Consider the following 13,634-nt stretch of genomic DNA (forward strand, 5'->3'; position numbering starts at 1 on the left):
GAGCAGGTACATCTGTAGTAATTTGTTCAATAGATGGAGATAATTTGACCCTTACTGATAAATTTGAATTTACGTTAAAGTTATTTGAAGGAAAAATGCACTAAAGTGTTTATAGACATATGTCCCCATTTCAAAAAGCATGAAAATTGTTTTGACTGACATTGTTACAGTGGTACAAGCTACAGTAATGCAAAAGTCAAGCTATTATTGGAAATGGCAAATTTTTCTTCTTTTTTAAGGCTGATTAATATTCCATTCTATGTATATACTACATTTTATTTATTCATTCGTCCGTTGTTAGACATTTGAGTTGTTTCCATATCTTGGTAGTATGAAAATGCTATACTGAACATGGGAGCAAGTATGTCTGTTCACAATCCTAATTTCAGTTCCTTTGGGTATATACCCAGAAGTAGGATTGCTGGACCATGTGATAGTTCTATTTTTAATTTTTTTGAGACACCTCCATACTATTTTTTCGTAGAAGCTGCACTATTTTACATTTCACTGCATACCAGTTTCTCCCCATCCTCGCCAATTTCCAATTTCTCCACATTCTCACCAGTGCTTCTTTTTTGTGGTTTTTTTTTTTCATCTTTTACTTTATTTTATTTTACCTTATTTTTATTTTTTTTATTGGGGTATAGTTGTTTTACAATGTTGTGTTAGTTTCTACTGTACAGCGAAGTGGAATCCCTGTGCTATACAGCAGGTTCTCATTAGTCATCTATTTTATACATATTATTGTATATATGTCAATCCCAATCTCCCAATTCATCCCACACCCTCTTTCCCCCCTTGGTGTACATATGTTTGTTCTCTATGTCTTTGTCTCTATTTCTGCCTTACAAGCCAGTTCACCTGTACCATTTTTCTATATTCCACACATATGCATTAATATACGATATTTGTTTTTCTCTTTCTGACTTACTTCACTCTGTATGACAGTCTCTAGGTCCATCCACATCTCTACAAATGACCCAATTTCATTCCTTTTTATGGCTAATATTCCATTGTATATATGTACCACATCTTCTTTATCCATTCGTCTGTCAGTGGGCATTTGCATTGGTTCCATGACCTGGCTATTGTAAATAGTGCTTCAGTGAACATTGGGGTGCATGCGTCTTTTTGAATTAGAGTTTTGTCCAGATGTATGCCCACTAGTAGGATTGCTGAGTCACATGGTAATTCTATTTTTAGTTTTTTAAGGAACCTCCATACTGTTCTCCATAGTGGCTGTATCAATTTACATTCCCACCAACAGAGCAAGAGGGTTCCCTTTTCTCCACACCCTCTCCAGCATTTATTGTTTGTAGAGTTTTTGATGATGGCCATTCTGACCAGTGTGAGGTGATACCTCATTGTAGTTTTGATTTGCATTTCTCTAATGATTAGTGATGTTGAGCTCCTTTACATGTGCCTCTTGGCCATCTGTATGTCTTCTTTGGAGAAATGTCTATTTAGGTCTTCCACCCATTTTTTGATTGGGTTGTTTGATTTTTTGATATTGAGCTGAGTGAGCTGTTTGTATACTTTGGAGATTAATCCTTTGGCCGTTGATTCATTTGCAAATATTTTCTCCCATTCTGAGGGTTGTCTTTTCGTCTTGTTTATAGTTTCCTTTGCTGTGCAAAGGTTTTTAAGTTTCATTAGGTCCCATTTTTTAAATTTTTGTTTTTATTTCCATTACTCTAGGAGGTGGGTCAAAAATATTTTTTGGTTTTTTGATAATAGCCATTCTAACAGATGTGAGGTGAAATCTCCTTGTGGCTTTGATCTTCATTTCCATGATGATTAGAGATATTGACCATCTTTTAATATACCTATTTATTGATCATTTGTAAGTCTTCTTTGGAGAGATGTATATTCATATTCTTTCCCATTTCTAAATTAGACTATTTAATTTTTTGCTGTTGAGTTGTATGAGTTCCTTATGTATTTTGGATATTAATACCTTGTCAGATATATGGTCTCCAAATGATTTCTCCCAATCTGTAGGTTGCCTTTTTACTCTTTGGATTATTTCCTTTGCTGTGCATAAGCTTTTTAGTTTGATAAGATTCCACTTGTTTAACTTTGCTTTTATTGCCTGTGCTTTTGGTGTTATATCCAAGAAATCATTGCCCAAACCAATGTCATGAAATTTTCCCTTATTCTTTTTCTATAAATTTTATACTTTCAGGTCTTACATTTAAATCTTCAATCCATTTTGAGGTGATTTTTGTATATGGTGTAAGATAGTGGTCCCGTTTGACTCTTTCGCATTGTGTCTGAGCGGTTTTCCCAACACCATATATTGAAGAGACTGTCTTTTGCTTCATCCTTCCTTCTCAGGTTTGCTTTGGCTACTAAGAGTTCTTTGTGGTTTAGTACAAGTTTTAGAATTTTTTATATTTCTGTGAAAAATGTCATTGGGATTTAAAAAGGGATTACATTGAATCTGTAGATTGCTTTGGGTATATGGACATGTTAACAATATTAATTTTTTTGAATCCATGACTGTGAAATATCTTTTCATTTATTCATGTCTTCTTCCGTTTCGTTCAACATTGTCTTATAGATTTTAGTGTAGAGATCTTTCATGTCCTTGGTTAAATTTATTTCTAAGTATTTTATTATTGATGCTATTGTAATGCTATTTTATTATTGATGCTATTGGGATTGTTTTCTAAATTCTCTCTGTAATAGTTTATTGTTGGTGTAAAGAAATGCAACTGAGTGTTTTTAATTGAAGTATAGTTGATTTACAGTATTTCATATGTACAACATAGTGATTCAGTTAAATATATATATATATGTGTATATATATATATTTTTTTTTTCCAGATTCTTTTTCATTAGAGGTTATTACAAGTTATTGAATATAATTATCTGTACTGTATAGTAGGGCCTAGTTGTTTAGCTGTTTTATATATATAGTGTTTATCTGTTAATCCCAAATTCCTAATTTATTCCTTCCCCCCTTCTGCCTTTGGTAACCATAAGTTTTTTTTCTATGTGTGTGAGTCTATTTCTGTTTTGTAAATAAGTTTGTATCATTTTTTTTATATTTCACATATAAGTTGTATCTTGCCTTTTGATATCTTGATATTTGCCTTTCTCTGTCTGCCTTACTTCACTTTGTATGATAAGCTCTAGGTCCATCCATGTTGCTGCAAGTGGCATTGTTTTATTCTTTCATATGGCTGAGTAGTATTCCATTGGGTTAATCCCATATGGGACTCTCTGTGCTTCCTGCACTTGGGTTATGGTTTGATTTCCCAGGTTAGGGAGGTTTTCAGCTATTATCTCTTCAATATTTTGGGGCCCTTTCTGTGTTTCTTCTCCTTCTAGGATCTCTATAATGTGAGTATTAGTGTACTTGATGTTGTCCCAGAGGTGTCTTAAACTGTCTTCATTTCTTTTCACTTTTGTTTTCTTTTTTCCATTCAGTGACAGTGATTTCCACTACTCTTTCTTCCAGCCCACTGATCCATTCTTATGAATCATTTAGTCTGCTATTGATTCCTTCTAGTGTGTTTTTCATTTCAGTTACTGTATTTTTCATCTCTGTTTTGTTGTTCTTTTATATTTTCTAACTCTTTGTTGAAAACGTCTAAATTCTCACTGAGTGCATCCATTCTTCTCCAGAGTTCTTTGGTCATGTTTACGATCATTACTCTGAATTTTTTCTTGGGTAGATTGCCTATGTCCACTTCACTTGGTTCTTCTGGGGTTTTATCTTGTTCCTTAGTCTGGAACATATTCCTCTACTGCCTCCTTTTGTCTAAGTTGCTATTTGTATTTTTATGTATCTAGTATGTTGCTATAGTTATGTTTCTCAACCTTGGAGGAGTGGCCCTCTCTCTTTAGGAGGTGTCCTATGCATCCCAGCAGTGCACGCCCCTCTCATCACCCTAGCTGTATGCTCTAAGGGTTCCTTCTAAAAGGGCTGTGAGGGTACTTCTGTTTTGGTGGGCTGACTATGTGGGCGTGAAACTTACATGAAATCTTAGTTATCATAATATATTTAAACTGATAATAACTTAATTTTGAATACATTCTAAAACTCTACATTTTTATTATCCCCTGCCACATTTTATCTTTTAGGGAAGTTTTCAGCCATTATTTCCTCAGATAAAATTTCTTCCCCTTTTTCTTTCTCTCCTCTCTTTCTGGGACCCCTGTAATGAAAATATTGCTCCGTTTGATACTCCATAAGTCCCTGAAGCTATCCTCACTCTTTTTATTCCTTTTTTTTTTTTTTTCGTTCCTCTGATTGGATGAATTCTACTCCCCTTATATTCAAGTTTGCTGATCTTTTCTTCCGCTTCATCTAGTCTGTTTTTGAGCCCCTCTGTTGCATTTTTTAGTGCAGTTATTATGTTCACCTTGTGACTTTTCTTTGGTAATTTCTTATATTTCCTATCTCTTTGTTGAAATTCTCACTTTGTCCATCCATTCTTCTCTCAACTTCAGTGATCATCTTTATGACAATTATTTTGAACTCTTTATTAGGTAAGGCACTTATCTCTGTTTATTGAGGTCTTTTTCTGGGTCTTATCTTATTCGTTCACTTGGAATATATTCTTCTGTTTCTTCATTTTCCTTGATTCCCTGTGTTGGTTTCTGTGGATTAGATAAAACAGCCACCTCTCCTAGTCTTGAAGGAGTTGCCTTGTGTAGGAGATAAAACTTATCATTTAACACTGACCTAGCTCTTGGTTGTCTCTCAAACCTTTCTGATTGTCCAAGTATCCACCTTTGTTTTTAGTGGCTTACAGTAATTGAAGGTGTGCCAAGACCTTCAGTGTCCCAGTGGGGCACATAGTCAGCACCCAGATGCAGGTTGATTAGAGGATGGAATCTCAGACAGTAGCTTGGAAAGTATGCAGTTACGACCCTCCATGGAGAAACTTGGAATTGTGCTTTTTTGCCTGGGCCATCTGCATTGGGCCTGGTTCATAGCTAGGGAAGGATGCTCTTCAACCCTTAATAACTTCTTCTTTGTTTGCTAGAGTCCTGTGAGAGTTAGGAATGCAAGCCCCACTGACTATTACAGCATCATAATCCAGCTCTCTGTCCCTTGGGTGACAGATGCGTAAACTGGGGCACAGATATGTGCATTTGCTCCTTCCAGGGAGATACTGGTGATTTGGAGTGAGCTTTAGTGAGAAGGTAGGGTGGTGTCTGCAAGGTTTTCCAGTCTTTATGGAGGATTGCAGTCAGCCCTAGATGTGTGCTAAATTAGAACCCGATCCTTAAGCACTGGCTTTTTAAGAAGGCAAATAGGCCTCTTCAGAGAGATACTGGGAGATGAGCATCTTTTTCCTGATTTCTCTGTGCTGAGCCCTGGGGGCATAGACGTGGAGAGTCCTCAAGACCAGTTAAGAGCTATTTCTTTGTAAGCTATATTGTAGTGTTTTTCCCTGATACGAGTCCCATTGGCTTTCAGAGTTAGGTGGTTTGGGAGACCCATATCTAAGGTGAGAGTCTTAAAAGTTGGGGTGCTATACATGGAATCCAAACCCTTCACTCCTCTTGGACAAGCTGGGAGTTAAGGAGTTCCCTCAGGATTGCATGGTGCTGTGTCACAGGTAGAGTTTATGGTGGATGTATCACAACCTTTTCTACCCCTGTCAACATGAATGATGTGTTTTCTCATTTGCCCAATGAATAGGAATCACTTAGCTTGTTTTGGATTTCTTTCAGAGGGAATTGCTTCATGTGTAGCTATAGATTCTGTGTGTCCATGGGAGCAGATAAGTTCAGGAGGCTACTATGTTGCCATCTTGGACTGAAACTCTTGATTTATATTTTTATTTAATTTTCCTACTTACCTTATAATAAAATAGGAAGAACTTTTCACTTCTAGCCAAGACAAAGTAACAAGATCAGAAGTTGTCCTTCTGGCTGAAACATTTTTTTTAAAAAAGACTACATATGTGAAACAGTGGTTTTCAAGATATTAAACATTGGGATAAGGATAGTGTACCCATACAGATGGGAGTCAAATGTGATAAGATCTGAAATTTTCTCAGTTTTTTTGCCTTAGGAGAGTTTCCCAGCCACAGAGCTTGGAGAGAGAAACTGGGCAGAACTTGGTGATTGCTGAGTTGAGGGTATGGAGCTGGGACTCCAGGAACCCTGAGGTAGCTAATTTTTTCAGGGCAGTGTTCCAGTCTGGAGAGAGCAACACAAAGAGAAAGCTTTGATGATATGCAGAGGGTCCCCATCAAGTCTTTAGCTGAGTGTAGTGTACTGGTCAACTCATGCCTATGAGGAAACTATTAAAAGCTGTGAAGAACAAGGGGAACACCTAAAGGAATAGAAAGACTAATATCCAAATGTTATTTATACCTGTTCATGTTCCTGTCCCTATACATCATACTGGAAAACATCATAATTCATGGGACATAAAGAAGTTTACCCAGAAGTGTGTCATCTCAGGAGTGAGACACAATTCGCACTAAATTAAATGCTTCTCTGATTCTTTCAAACAAAACTTGAAAGCAAGATTAGAAAATATCAGATTGTTATCAATTAACTGAATCCCAGAACAAAGCTCAACAATATGCATAGGCAAAAATATGGATACAAAATATACATAGAGGAAATATGGATACAAAATATAAATCACCCTACAAATTCACAATGTGTTACAACCAATCAAAAAGTACAAAGTAGTATAAAATCTGATCCATTAGGAAGAGAAAACTCAATCAGTAGAAACTGACTCAAAAATAACACACATGGGGACTTCCTTGGTGGTGCAGTGGTTAAGAATCTGCCTGCCAATGCAGGGGACACAGGTTTGAGCCCTGGTCCAGGAAGATCCCACATGCCATGGAGCGACTATGCCCATGCACCACAACTACTGAGCCTGTGCTCTAGAGCCTGAGAGCCACAACTACTGAGCCCACGTGCCACAACTACTGAAGCCCAGGTGCCTAGAGCCCGTGCTCCACAACAAGAGAAGCCACCGCAATAAGAAGCCCTTGCACCGCAATGAAGAGTAACCCCTGCTCTCCATAACTAGAGAAAGCCCACACGCAGCGAGACACAAGGCAGCCAAAAATAAATAAATAAATAATAAATTTAAAAAAAAATAACAACACACATGATAGTAAAAAATGACATTCAGTTAGTTAGTATAACTATATTCCATGTGTTCAGCAAGCTACAGGAAAGGTCAAACTCAAATATAGACACAGGAAAAAAAAGAATCACATGAAGCTTCTAGAGATGAAAACTAGTGTCTGTGATAAGAGATAGATTGTGAGAGAAGAAGAGAGGAATAGAAAGGTGGAAGGAAAGATTAATGAGCTTGAAGACATAGCAATAGAAAGTGAATAAAATGAAACACAGACAGGAAAAAAAAAAGACTAAAAAGAGAACTAATAGAGCATCAGTGAACTGTAAGACAACTTCAGATACCCTAACAAACTTATAATACAGCCCCCAAAGAAGGACAGGGCAGAAAATATTTGTAGAATTATGGTCAAAATTTTTCCAAAATTGATAAAACTACAAACCCACACTTCTAAGAAGCTCAAACAACACCAAGTGATAGAGCATGAACATGAAGGCAACTAAACCAAGGCACACACTGTAAGAAAATTGCTTAACACTAAAGAAAAAGAGCAATAGGATGAAATGGGTTTTTTGATAACTTTTTATACTTTTAGCTTTTGTCATGAGATATTTATGAAATGAAAAGTATTATCTTTCACATGTGGTTAAGTATGAAAGACAACTCACATTAACCTATGATTATATCTCTCTCTTTTCTGAGCACTTTTCAGATGTTCAGAACTAATTAGCACATCCCTTTCAATGAAGGACATGGTAAAATAAGCTATAATTGAGTACAAGTACCAAGGGTCAGCTCATTGTGGGAGTTCATTGTTTGAGAGGCATTTAATGCTACTGACCTTGACTGGGACTTGATGTACTAACCAGTTGTATTTTTGTTAGTGTGCACAAAATCACCGAGCTGCCAGTTGTCATGGGAGATGTGGGAAACTACAAGTTGGGTATATATACAAATCATGCGTGCAAAACTGGCTGAGCCATTCTGCCTGAAGAAAGTATAGCTAGGAACTAAAACCTTTACTACATTTTTCCAAGAAAGGTTTGATGAACATATAGCTTTCTCAGTATATTTTTGGCCTTTATCATCCGCATCATGAAGAATATAGTGATGTCCATAACCAAATGAAAACCATAAGACAAAGATTTGCTGAAGAAGTATCAGCATTTCCTTCATATTTAGTAGTTAATATAAGGTGACTGGACCTGAAGATGATGACTTAATGCCTAAAGCTATAGGAAATGTTAATAAATCATTCTTTGATATATGATTTTTCATTTAGATCAAGTGTATGTTCTAAATTAATTTCACTTATTTTCAATCTCAAGAAACCTTTGGAGCTCACAAAAAGTAAAGCTAATTATGTCTCTGCTCCATTGGTACAATAATTACGAACAATGAGTTAAATTATATCATTATATTATTGTCATCAAATTCTTTACATAGTTAATTATTAGAAAAGTTTAATATCAATGCTTTCATCCATTTCATAGAATCAAATTTAAAGTTTTTGGAAATTTCTTCTATTGAATGTAAAATATCTGGCATTATTATGAATGCTACTTTGAATCCAGTTAGCATATTGAAGTTAAATTTTAAAAATCATAATGTATATGCATACAGTGGTAGATTATAGTATTGAATTTGAAAACATGTTCTTTTTATTTATTTATTTATTTATTTATTTTTAAATTATTTATTTATTTATTTATTTTTTGGCTGTGTTGGGTCTTCGTTTCTGTGCGAGGGCTTTCTCTAGTTGTGGCAAGCGGGGGCCACTCTTCATTGCGGTGCACGGGCCTCTCACTATCGCGACCTTTCTTGTTGCGGAGCACAGGCTCCAGACGCACAGGCTCAGTAGCTGTGGCTCATGGGCCCACTTGCTCCGCGGCATGTGGGATCTTCCCAGACCAGGGCTCGAACCCGTGTCCCCTGCATTGGCAGGAAGATTCTCAACCACTGTGCCACCAGGGAAGCCCAAAAAACATTTTCTTTTTAAATTAAGGGATCTATGAAAAAGATATACTTGACATAGGTTTAAGTCATAACTTCATTCAAAACCTAGGGTATTGTATGATATAAAATAGAAGTTTTGCCACATTTTATGGGTATGAATTATATATAGCATCATATAAAATGAATGCATAAGGTATGTAACATGTAAATATATAGCAGATATATAGCAGATATAGATAGATATGAAACAGAGTGCTGAACTTACAAAAATAATGCAGTAGGTTGAACTAAAACATGAAAGATTGTATATTCTGTCTGCCACTCATCACTAATGAGGAATCAGAAAAGGTTGAGGCTTTCTAAAACTACTTAGTAACTCACCCTGTCAACAGTTTATGTCACTAATACTCCAAATTTTGAATCATTATCAACAAATATTGGTAATTTTGAATCAAACATTTTAGAGCTAACACTTCTGATTTTGAAGCTGTGTAGTAAGTTGAAATTTTTGCAAATAGTGCTTGCAAACAGGAAGGCATAGAAATGTATCTTGAAAAATGCAAAGAAGAAACTGCCAGATACTGCAGGAGAGGCAAGCTTTAAATAACTAGTCCAGGCAAGTCATTATACAGTCAGAAAACAATGTTTGTCTGGCATCTTGATCTTGGACTTCCCAGCCTCTAGAACTGTGAGAAATAAACCTCTGTTGTTTAAGCCACCCATGGTATTCTGTTATAGCAGCCCAAACTAACCAAGACATGAAATAATTAGAAAGACCTAATTACAGTATACCTATTATTGCTGTTTATTTTCCCACAGAAAGAATTAAATATATGAATTTTCAACATTTTCAGTTTTGTTTCACTGCTAAGAGAAGTTTTTTTTTAATTCAGCTATGATTTAGTTTTCTAAATATTCATTTTGCATTCTCAGGCTTTTTAACATCTAAAGGAATGCACCTCAAAGCCTTGGCCTCTTTAGCCTTAGAACATCTCTAATGTTAAGATTATGAAAGATACAAGACTCAGAATAGAAAGAAAAAGAGAGAGAAAGCATTTTGTTATTATATGTGGTATAAATTTAAATTTTTGACTTTTGATATCTACAACAATTTAAAGTAATATGTGCTGTGTTCACTTACAGTAGAAAATTTAAAGACTCATTTAATGAATCTTTGCCTTTGGCATTGACAAGAAGAAAGAAGATGTAAAAAGTGTTTCCTGGACAAACTACAAAATATTTTTACAACTTCTCTGTACTAATTATTAACTTGCATATAACAAAATTTATTTTCTTGTGTACTGTTCTCTGAGTTTTGACAGTCACATAATCACCACCCCAATGAAGATACAATTCCATTACACCCCACCCAGATTAAGATTTTCTTGTGTTTTACTTTTGTAGTCAAACCCTTGCTCATCCTTCACCCCAGATCTTTTCTTAGTTCCTATACTGTGGGATCATCCTGAATGTCATATAAATGGAATCATACTTTATGTACCTTTTGTGTCTAGCTTCTATCGCTTAGCTTAATGTGTTTGATATTCATCCCTTTTGGTGAGTGCATCAGTAGTTTGTTTGTTTGTTTTTATTTTTACAACAAAGTAGTATTCCATTGTATGGATGGACTAGTTTAGCCATTCTTCACATGAGGAACATTTGGGTTGTTTCCAATTTTGATGATTACCAGTAAAGCTGCTATGAACACATATATTGTGTGTATGTGTGTGTGTGTGTGTGTGTGTGTATGTATAGGTTTTCAATTCATTTGAGTAACGCTTATTCCTGTGGGAAATAGAGTTAGTTTTGTTCCTTCCTTTCAACTTCAAATTTTTCTTTAAGTTCTTTTTCTTACCTTACTGCCCTTATTGAGCTTTCAGCACAATGTTGAAAAGAATGGTGAAAGCAGACATATTTCCCTTATCCACAATCTTGATTAGAAATCACTTAGTTTTTCACCAGTAAGTAAGATGTCAGCTCTGGGGTTTTTTTTAGAATCCTTTTACATCATTAAGAAAATTTCCTTCTATTACTAATTGCTAGTTTTTGATTATGAATGCATTTTGGATTTTGTCACATGCTTTTTCTACATCTACTGATAAGATCATGTGATTTTTTTTCTACTTAATCATTTAATATAATTAATTACAATGACTACTTTTAAATGTTAAGCCAGCCTTGCATTCCAGGATTAACCCACCCCCACCCCCACCTGCAGGGTTAAGATATATTATCCTTTTTATATATTGCTGGATTTGATTTATAGAGAATGAAATTGAGCATGTTTTTGTCTAATATCGTAGGAAATATTGGTCTGTGGATTTATTTCTTTGTAATGTCTTTGGTTTTGGTATTAGGGTAATGCCAAATTCATAAAATTAGTTGGGAAATATTTCTTGGGCTTCAAACATATAAATCCCTTATCCCTACCCACTTTATGTTATGGTTGTGATGTGTTTGTGTTTTGTATGCCATACATTAAACTCTCTGACCATGTTATATTATTTTTCTTTCAACGTGTATACAATTTTTTTTGAAACTTAAGAGAAAAATACTCTATTACATTTACACAGACATTTACCAGTTCTGTTGCTCTTTCTTTATTCCTAAAATTTTTATTTTCCATCTTATATAATTTTCCTTCCTGAAAGGTATGTTTACTGAATATTGAAATATGGATAGATAATTAGTGTCTTTCATCACTTTAAAGATATTCTTCCACTGTTTTCTGAGGGAAATGCATGATCATTCAATTTTTTTTTCACTTTGTATATTGTTGTTATATATTTGCATATGGTTTTGTTTGAGTTTATGCTGAGTGAGGCTCATTGAACTTGAATCTGTAAATTTATGTCTTTCATTAATTTGTTTATTTTTTTACTGGATCATTATTTCTGGTCAAGGTTTCATAGCAGCAGTCATGCCCATAGCCACCCACAACTAGTCTTCACTTATTTTATTGCTAGCCTATTACTCTGCTTTATTCCGTAATGCTCAAGTCATCTCTTATCTAGGTAAATCATCTTTACTTTTTCAATTCTGTTTTACTTATCAAGCTTCTTAGAAACTTCAGCAGTTTGGTGGCTCTCCTGTGAGTACATCAGTTTTTCAGTGACTGTGACTATCAAGGTGTTTTGTATATAAAATGCAAAAAATAAACTAGAAACAAAACAAAACAAAAATCTAGCTTTTACAAATGGGGAAATTAAGTGAACAGTGATAACAGTGGTATGTCAAAGAAGCAAAACTGTATAAGAGCAGAGATGCAGTTGGGTTTCAGGGACAACTAGAACTGGGGCATAGTTTGCCACGGAGGGTTCTTTCTTTTTCTTTCATCACAGCATTATGTCAAATTTATTCATTATTTACTACAGAACAGCTTCCGTCACATGTTGTAAAACATGATTCCTGAAAGATGCCATTTTAACCTCCCTTTTAGAGGGGCACTGACCATTGGGATTTGCCTTAGTATCCTTGAATCAATGATCACTTCCTGTCCAATGTACAATGACTGTGTATGGGAGAGAGGATCCTGTAATTTCCCCAGTTTGAGTCAACTGCCTCACCTTGGAAAAATTAAATGTTTTAAATAGTGAAATGTTGTGTGAAGTCAGTTTCCAAATACCCAGGGAGATGGTGAAAGCTGTTGGCTCTCCAGTAAACAAAGGAGAGAGTGCTGGGAAGACAACTGTTTAAATGTCCATTAAGTACTTTGAGGATATGAAATCCTAGAGAGCATGGCACATATTTGGATACATCCCTTCACTGCTTTGGGTCTTTAAATGGCCCCCCATGACTCTTAGGTTTAAGTCTAAATTCATTATTTTTATTCCTAAGTAGTATACAAAGTATGTTTATATTCCAAGCAGCTTCACACACTCTGTAGTGTATGAATACTGACTTGGTCTTTGAATATAAAAATCTCTCACTTTTAAGACTTTAAAAATGATGTTTCCCCTCTCTGGGATAATCTACTCCTTTTGTATTCCTTCATCTGTCTAATTCCTACTTATTCTTAAATTATACATGGTAGATCCTCCAGGAAAATTCTTCACATTTCTCTGTTGACAGGTCAGTTCTCTGAACTCTCTGATTCTCATGCCATATGTTGTTTCCTATTATTCACTATACCCAAGGACTTTATTTTTCTTTTATCTCTAAAACATAGCATTACCTGGCATTAAAAAAATATTTATTAAGAGGATCAATGGATTGTGGGGCTTGATCAATGACAGTGGCAATTTTACTGTGCTTGTTTTTGGTACAGTCCTTGCTATAATGCTGTTTAAGATCAAGCTAACACTTAGCAAAAGGCATCAAAATATTTCTATTAAACCTGTACTCAAATAAAATGCCTTTACTTTGCAGACAGAAATATATGAAAAGGATGCACATTAAAAAATATTCAACAGTGGAACAATAGACTTTAACAGTAACAAGATGTTTTATATAAAAATATAAAATCCAAATTATTTTGAATCAATAAGATCATAATAGAAATACATTTGTACCCTTATGATGGAAACTATTTCAAAGGACTGATCATTTGTATAGATTGTGGTAATTTTTTTAATCTCTGTGACATTATTCAGTAGCCCCATAT

The sequence above is a fragment of the Eschrichtius robustus genome, chromosome 3 (assembly GCF_028021215.1).
Source record: "Eschrichtius robustus isolate mEscRob2 chromosome 3, mEscRob2.pri, whole genome shotgun sequence".
Lineage (NCBI taxonomy): Eukaryota > Metazoa > Chordata > Mammalia > Artiodactyla > Eschrichtiidae > Eschrichtius > Eschrichtius robustus.